The following is an 8,165-nucleotide window of genomic DNA, read 5'->3' on the forward strand; positions in this document are numbered from 1 at the left end:
GAAGCGTTGGCCTGTAGGGTGTTCACGCCCTTGCACTTGCAGTTGAGCGTGTGTAACTGCTGAGTGGGTTACTGTGGAGGGGTGGGGGCGGGGGGATCACACACTGTGGCATCAGCAAAGCCCCAGGCTGGAAGCGAGAGGCAAGCACAGGGGCCTAGGGCGGGCCATTGTCAGCTTATAGCTGCATGGAGCTTGTCACGGCCTGCGAGGTCTGTTTACTGCAGCTGGGCCTGGATTAGCAGGTGAAGCCAAGAAGTCTGAAGCCATTCAGGTGAGCTGCTCAACACAGTCCACCCCTTGTAGCACTCAGCCCCGCCCCTGTCCCCTACTGTGTCCACCATCAGAGTCCCCTTCGAGGTGCTCGTATCTGCAGTGCCTGCAAACAGGTCATGCTAGAGGGTTACCGAGAGGCGCTCAGAACCCACTGGAGTGGGAACTCCTTTCTGTGCATGTTGGTCCTGGTCCCTGGCACAAAGGCCCCAGTGTGACAGATGCAGTCACAGGTTTGAGTTCAGTGGGATCCACGCTGTGCCCAGTGGAGCCCTCCCCTACTTCCCTTCTCCTCTGCCCTCTCTCCCCTCTCCCCTGTCCCAGATAGCTGGGGCCTCTCATCTGACACACCTAAAATTGCAGGGACAAGAAGCACAAATCCACAAGGAGGTCACTGGGGCATGGTGGGGGGGCAGGCAATCCTATTTCTACGACTTGTCCCTGGACCATGTGTTCCAGCTTCTGGGGAAGTGGCACCTGTGACTGGTTGTTGGCTCTGTGCTTGGGGTGTTGCACAAGCTGGCTGCCCCTATGTTCCATGAGGCCCAGGCTCCAGGGTGAAACTGGTGGGCATCACGCTCATGTGCCCCCTGGGATCCTCCCCCGCCATGATCCGGGGCCTAGGTGGGCAGGATTCCGCATCTCCAGATGGGGCATTCGGAGCTGCATTCTAGATGCAGTGGCGGCATGGAGATCTGTCAGGTGGCACAGAACCACTGCCGTGGCTGGATTCCGAGGTGAGGACTAGAAGAACGAGGGTTGTGGAAGAGAGGGGTGCTGCTTGCAGGGCTCAGTGTGCAGATACGGAGAAGGCTCAGCACAGGATCTGGCACAGTCGGTCTACCAAATTGCCACTATGCCCATTTTACAGATGGGAAGCCTGAGGCTCAGGGGAGGAGGCAGCTTGCCCAAGGACCCAGTGCTAGCGGGCAGCAGAGCTGGGTTGGGGACCAGTCTTAAAAATCCTGTGCTCGTAGCTGTAAGGCTCTCCTCCCGGCCTCACTACTGACCCAGTGAGTACATGTCTCTTTACAAAAGGAGTCTCGTTCTGTGCCTGCGCTGGCCCAGGGAATGTCGAGGAGGTCAAGGTCACCCCGCATGGCCTTCTGGGGCAGCTCCTTCTCTGACCCACAGAGGCCTTTCTGAGATAGCTGGTGGCCACAGCCACTAACTGAGGGGCAGGACAAGGGGACTCTGAGCACCTTAGTCCCTACCCCACATCCCAGCTTCTATCCAGGATCCAAAAGTTTCTCCTTCCCCTCCAGCTCAGACAAGTGGGCAGGGCTCTGGGGTCAGACAGACCTGAGCTCTGCCCTCTTCCCCCTCCTGGCTATGGGACCCTGGGTGAGTCTTAGTCTCTGTTCCTTCATCGCACTTCATGGAGACTGAATGAGGTCCAGGGGTGAGGCCCCCGGCCCAGAGCTGCTGTTAATCCAGGACCCGCCTCTCTCAGGAAGGACACAGAGTCCACTAATGACCATTGGTCCACCAAGGCACAGAGAGGGCAAGGGGCCTGCCTAGGTCACCAGCAGTCCTGAGTCTAGTCCTGACTTCCAATCCAGACCTCCCTTGACCATACCCCAAGAGAAAATGAAGGTGGAGACGTGGGGGTTGTGGGGAGAGGAAGGAGATGGAGAAGAGGGGGGAGCTTACACTCACTCCCCTCCACAGTGCCTCTCACACAGTTAGTGTTCACTAAATATTTGCTGAATGATGAGTAAATGTTAGGTGGTTGGATAGATGGGGCCTCAGGCGGGTGAGACCTAGCTATGCGCTGTTCCGAATCCCAGCCCACGGCATCCTGCCAGTCCTTCCGCTAACCTCATTTGGTTGCTAGCAGTAGCCTTCATTTTCTGCTGAGTCACTACTCTCAACCCAGACGTGGGGTTGGGCGTGCCAGGAATTTGTAGGGAAGAAAGATTGACAGAACCTCAGCACCTCAACACCAGCTCCATTTTTAAGATGAAGAAACCGAGGCAGGGGAAGAGTCAGAAGGTCTGCTCAGCCCTGGAACACCCCACGTTCCCAGCAGTCTTGGGCCCCCACCCCTGCCCGGCTTACCCACCTCCATCAGGGGAGCCTCTGTCGTTCTCGTAGCTGGGGGGTGGGGGACTGGGGAACAGAACACATTCCCCAGGGCCCTTTGAGTCATGCTGAGTCCTGTAGAAGTCCCAGCACTTCCCATGGAGCTCCCAGGAAGCTTTAGCTGGCCTCTGGGAAGTACGCTGCGGCTCCTGGCCCCTCTAAACACAGAATGGCGCCTCTGCTCCATGAGTCTCTTTTCCTCCTTTCCTCTCTGGCCCCTCTTGCCCTTCTCTGTGCCCGGTGGCAGGATCTAGGAGCCCATCTCTGTCCCCCATATGTACTGTGGCCTCGGGCAAGTCCCTGCCCTTCTCTGGGCCTCACTGGCCCAGCTGGGGCCAGGACAGCAAATCCAAGTCTCTCTTGACCAGACCCCCCAGGACACCGTGTCCATTGGAGCTCTGAGTGTACCTCCTTTCCCCTGGTGCCCTCCAGTCCCCACCCCTCTCTCTCTCTCTGGCCCTCTTATGGACTCCCAGAGGGAGACTGTCCCACCCCACCGCCTGGCTTCTCCTTCCTCTTGGTGTCCCTCTTCCTGGCCACCCTCCTTGGAGAATGCCAAGTCTGCAGGTTTCCCGTGACCTTGAACAACCGGCAGTTTGGGAGTGAGCAGCTCTGAGCTTTGCAAGGAGGGCCTGGGGTGAGGTCCACTGTGGGTCCTGGGGTGAGGCCCACCGTGGGTCCTGGGGGCTGCATTGCCTTTGCACCCCACACCCTGTCCTGCTGACCTTGCTTCGTTTTTCTCCATGGCACATGGCATCTTCTCACTGCTTACTTGGGTACTGTACCACCATGGCCTCAGCAGAATGTCCCTTCCACAAGGGTAGGGGTTTTGTCAGCTGTGGTCACTGCTGGGTCCTCACCCTGAAGGCCTAGAACAGTGCCTGGCCCACAGGGGGCCTCCTTCCTGCTGATGAAGGAGGATTTCCTCCAAGCCACCGTGTGGGGAGCACTTCCTTGTGGGCACCTCACTGCCCCGATCCACCATCTGCCTGCCCAGGATATGCCAGGCCCCTTTTGGAAGATGGGGAAACTGAGGCTCAGAGAGGAAGAGACGAAGGGAAGGAATGGATGCAACCTCACACTGTGGTCCCTGGTGGGAGTCCAGAGTCGAACCCACGCATTCAGGCCGTGGCTCTTGACTTAGCCCTTCCTCCCACAGCCAGTCCGCCACCCCAGCAGCTGAGAAGGGCCGGGACAGCCCCGCCCGCACCCCAGGTCCCTGACGCCTTCGGCTACACCCCTGTGGTAGAGTGGAGAAACTGAGGCACCCTGCAGCCTCGGATTCCCTGAAAGCCTCCTTCCCAAACCCGCGCCCGCGCCCCCTCCTCGGGCCCTGCCCTCTCCCCCCTGCTCTGGCCCTGGCCCCGGCCCCGGCCCCGCGCAGCCCTGGGCCCTTGGCAGAGCTCAGCCCGCGCCCACCCGGAGCCGGGGAGGGAGAGAAAAATGAGTTTTCCTGCCGCCCGGTGGCGGTGTCAATTGATCGCGCGCGGGCGGGGCTGCGCGCCGGGCTGGGGGCCTCGCTCGCAGCTGCCGGCGCGTAATTATCGGGAAAAAACTGGGGCGGCTGCCGCGGTGAAATTAGTTATCGATCCCTCGGTGGGGCCGCGGGGCTGCGCTTGGCGCTGACGGCTGCAGACCCGGCCGGGCCCGCTGGGCTGGGCGGAGGCCTGGGGGGCGGCGGGGGCGGGCCCTCCCCCTGCTCCGGCCTCTCCCTCCTCCCCCTCCTACCTCCTCCTCCCGCCCGCGCTCCCCTCTCCCATTCATCCTGCCGCCGTATCGACCCGCGGCCGACCCCGCGCGGCCAGGCGCCCCCGCCCGCTGCCCTCTGCTTTCCCAGCCCGGCCTCCCCCGCGGGGGCTGTCACCGAGCGCCTGGCACGGCCGGGCCCTGCCCTGGGGGAGGAGGAACCAGGGCCGGGGGCGGGAGCCAGCCCTTGTGCTCGCAGGCCTGGATTCGGAGCCCAGCTGCCTGGGAAGGTTTCCAGATCTCCGTGAGCCTCAGTTTCCTCATCTGTAAACCGGGTGGTGGTGGCTTCGTCCCCCGCTTTGAGAGGACAGCAGGAGAGGCGTCCTCAGAAGTGAGTTCGCCTAGAAGCTGCCAGGCTGTAGTTTGCGTTAATACCACCGGTCTTCCCAGTCACTCCAGGAGACGGGTCATATCCCCGTTTTACAAATGAGGAAACTAACTCAGCGAGGGGAGATGCGGTGTCCAGGGACACACAGTAAGCAGGTGGCCCAGGAGGACCCCAGAACCCGGCTGCAGGTGGCGGTGGGGAGGGGGAGGTGCCTGCGGAAGGGGAGGGACCGGAGCAGCGGGAGGTCAGCGCTGGCACCTGCAGCCCTGTCAGCCTGCGGCGGTGCGGAGGTTTGGCAGGTCTTAGCAGAGTGGTGCTGACAGATCGCGGAGCCTGGATGGAGGTCAGGGCTCCTCAGCCCTCGCTGAGCCATGGCCTCCGCAGCCTCCTGGTTGGAGAGGAAGAGTGGGGAGGGGCAGAGGAAGGAGAGGGAAGCAAAGGAGAAGGGGAGGGTCTTTGCTTAGAGCCAGCCTGCCACCCTCTCCTTTCCCAGCACTAGACTGCATTTGGGAGGGAGGCTCCAGGCTGGAGAGCAGGGGATGTGAGTTCCAATCCTGAGGCTCCACTAAGTGGTGTGACCTTGAGCAAGGCCCTGCCCCTCCCTAGGCCTCCTACAAAGACCGTATTGGGTCTTATGTCCCTCAAGGCTCCTCTGGGCTCCCTTCTGCCTGCCAGTCACAGCCTCATGCATCTCAGAGTCTCAGAACTTTTTTTTTTTTTTTTTTTTTTTTTTTTTTTTTTTTTGAGAAAGAGTCACTCTGTCACCCAGGCTGAAGTGCAGTGGCGTGATCTCAGCTCACTGCAACCTCTACCTCCCGGGTTCAAGCAATTTTCCCGCCTCAGCCTCCTGAGTAGCTGAGATTACAGGTGTGTTACCATCATGCCTGGCTAATGTTTTTGTATTTTAGCAGAGATGGGGGTTTCACCATGTTGCCCAGGCTGGTCTCGAACCCCTGAGCTCAAGCAATTGGCCCACTCAGCCTCCCAAAGTGCTAGGATTACAGGCGTGAGCCACCTCACTCGGCCCTCAGCACATCTTCATCCAGCATCTACTGTGTGCCAGGACTGGGCTGGGCACAGCAGATACAGCTGAGGACAAAGACAGACGGGTCCCAGCTCTGTTGGAGCAAGATAGGTATTAAGCAAACCATTGTATGGCCGTGCACCTACACCTTGGGGGGCGTTCAAAGGGACTGACAGGATATGTGGGGTGGGTGGGTCACTGGGGAAGACACCCAGAGTCAGTGACATTTGAAGGTAGGATGCGGCAGGGGCAGGGAAGAGCAAGCTTGGCAGGGAAACGACATGAGCCGAGGCCCAAGTTCAAAAGGAGCTCTGAGCATTGCAGAAACAGAGAAAGGCTGGTGTGCTGAGGACAGGTGAGGACGATGAGGCTGGCAGGGCCAGGCTGTGGAGGGCTGGGGTGCTGTGAAGGAGGTTACGCTCCTTCCTGAAGGTGGAGGAACACAAAGTATTCGATCGCGGAGGGACAGGCTCAAGTCGGCCCCTCGGCTGCCAGCCTGTGTCTTCCTGTTCGCCCATGGGTGTTGCGTGCAGAAGTGCTGCTTTGGAGGTCTGGCTTTGTTCTTGGCCTCTCTGAGCCTCAGTGTCCTATTCTGTAAAATGGAGATAGTGACCCCCAATGCTGTAGTGGCTGTGGGTTTTGGTGGGGACAGCCCTGGGTTCAAGTCTTCCTTTATAAGCCGTGAGTCCTTGGGCGGTGTCCAACAAGCGGCTCAAAGGGGCCCTGTGTTCTCCCTCTCCCAGCTTTCCTGGCTCCCCAGATGGGATTCTAGAGGCGTCCTCAGGATCCAGAAGAAGGTCTCCTTGGTGACAGGGGAGGCGATGGCTAGCCCCTCTGCTGGCCTGTTGGTGAGGAGAGGCAGAGCGGGAGGGCTGGAGGCCAGTGCTGGGGGTCACAGCTCCTGCCTCTTCCCCTCTGTACTCCCCCTGCTCACTGCAAGGGGACCCAGAAAATGACAGAGTGGCAAGCTGGCCTGTTGTGTCCTGTAAAAACTGGTCCTGCCCTGGCTTCTGGGGAGCACGCTTTATTCTATTCTTGATTTGGACATGGGTATTACCGATGAGTTCACTTTGTAAAGATTCACAGAACTGAACACCTGGGATGCATTTCTGTGTATGTGTCACACTTCAACAAAAAGTGCCACTGGGGGCGGGGCGCCGTGGCTCATGCCTGTAATCTCAGCACTTTGGGAGACTGAGGCGGGCGGATCACATGAGATCAGGAGTTCGAGACCAGCCTGACCAACAAGGTGAAACCCCCATCTCTACTGAAAATACAAAAATTAGCAGGGCCTGATGGCACACACCTGTAATCCTAGCTACTCAGGAGGATGAGGCAGTAGAATCGCTTGGACCCAGGAGGCAGAGGTTGTAATGAGCTGAGATCGCACCACTGCACTCCAGCCTGGGCAACAGAGTAAGACTCTGTTTCAAAAAAAAAAAAAAGTGCCACTTCTCTGAGCTGCTGGTGGCTCATAGACAGCAGCGTGTGAGGTAGGAGCAAACATCCCATTTGGCAGAAGACCAGAGTGAGGCCCTGGGGGAACTGAGCCCTCACCTGACTGCAGTGGGTCCCGAGGAAGCCCAGACATGTGCCCGCTGGAGAGGGCTCTGTCTCCAGCTCCCCCAGGTCTGAAGAGCACACCTGGCTGGTTTCTGGGATTCCTGTAACTCTAGAAGCGCCTGCTGGCCGGGCGCGGTGGCTCAAGCCTGTAATCCCAGCACTTTGGGAGGCCGAGACGGGCAGATCACGAGGTCAGGAGATCGAGACCATCCTGGGTAACCCGCTGAAACCCCGTCTCTACTAAAAAATACAAAAAAACTAGCCGGGTGAGGTGGCGGGCACCTGTAGTCCCAGCTACTCGGGAGGCTGAGGCAGGAGAATGGCGTGAACCCCGGGAGGCGGAGCTTGCAGTGAGCTGAGATCCGGCCACTGCACTCTAGCCTGGGCGACAGAGCGAGACTCCATCTCAAAAAAAAAAAAAAAAAAAAAGCGCCTGCTGACAGGGGCCACTGAGAGAGAATTAGCCATGGCATCGCAGGATCAAAACCATCTGGTTGGCCAGGTGCAGTGGCTCACGCCTGTCATCCCAACATTTTGGGAGGCCTGGGGGGGGCAGATCTCTTGAGGTCAGGAGTTCGAGACCAGCCTGACCAACATGGTGAAACCCCATCTCTACTAAAAATACAAAAAATTCGCTGGTGCGGTGGTGGGCACCTGTAATCCCAGCTACTAGGGAGGCTGAGGCAGGGGAGTCGCTTGAACCCGGGAGGCGGAGGTTGCAGTGAGCCGAGATCACAACACTGCACTGCAGCATGGGTAATAGAATGAGACTCTGTCTTAAAAACAAACAAACAAACAAACCATCTGGTTGACGGGTGCGGTGGCTCACGCCTGTAATCCCAGCACTTTGGGAGGCTGAGGTGGGCAGATCACATGTGGTCAGTTCAAGACCAGCCTGGCCCACATGGTGAAACCCCACCTCTACTAAAAATACAAACAATTAGCCAGGCATGATGGCACATGCTTGTAATTCCAGCTACTTGGGGGACTGAGGCAGGAGAATCCTTGAACCTGGGAGGCAGAGGTTGCAGTGAGTTGAGATTGCGCCACTGCACTCCAGCCTGGGCGACAAGAGCAAAACTCCATCTCCAAACAAACAAACAAACAAACAAACAAAAAACCATCTGGTCTTCTCCCTGGCCCTAGGAA

General features: G+C 58.7%; 1 long non-coding RNA gene across 1 annotated transcript; it reads right to left on the reverse strand.

Moving 5' to 3' along the window:
• Positions 1–5,424: 5,424 nt before the first annotated feature.
• On the reverse strand, positions 5,425–7,746 carry LOC144335089 (uncharacterized). The gene is made up of 2 exons (XR_013405530.1): positions 7,299–7,746; positions 5,425–6,759 (listed from the first exon to the last, which is right to left on the reverse strand). It is a non-coding gene; the product is annotated as an uncharacterized LOC144335089 (long non-coding RNA).
• Positions 7,747–8,165: the final 419 nt, after the last annotated feature.

Source organism: Macaca mulatta, chromosome 15, assembly GCF_049350105.2.
Source record: "Macaca mulatta isolate MMU2019108-1 chromosome 15, T2T-MMU8v2.0, whole genome shotgun sequence".
Classification (NCBI taxonomy): domain Eukaryota; kingdom Metazoa; phylum Chordata; class Mammalia; order Primates; family Cercopithecidae; genus Macaca; species Macaca mulatta.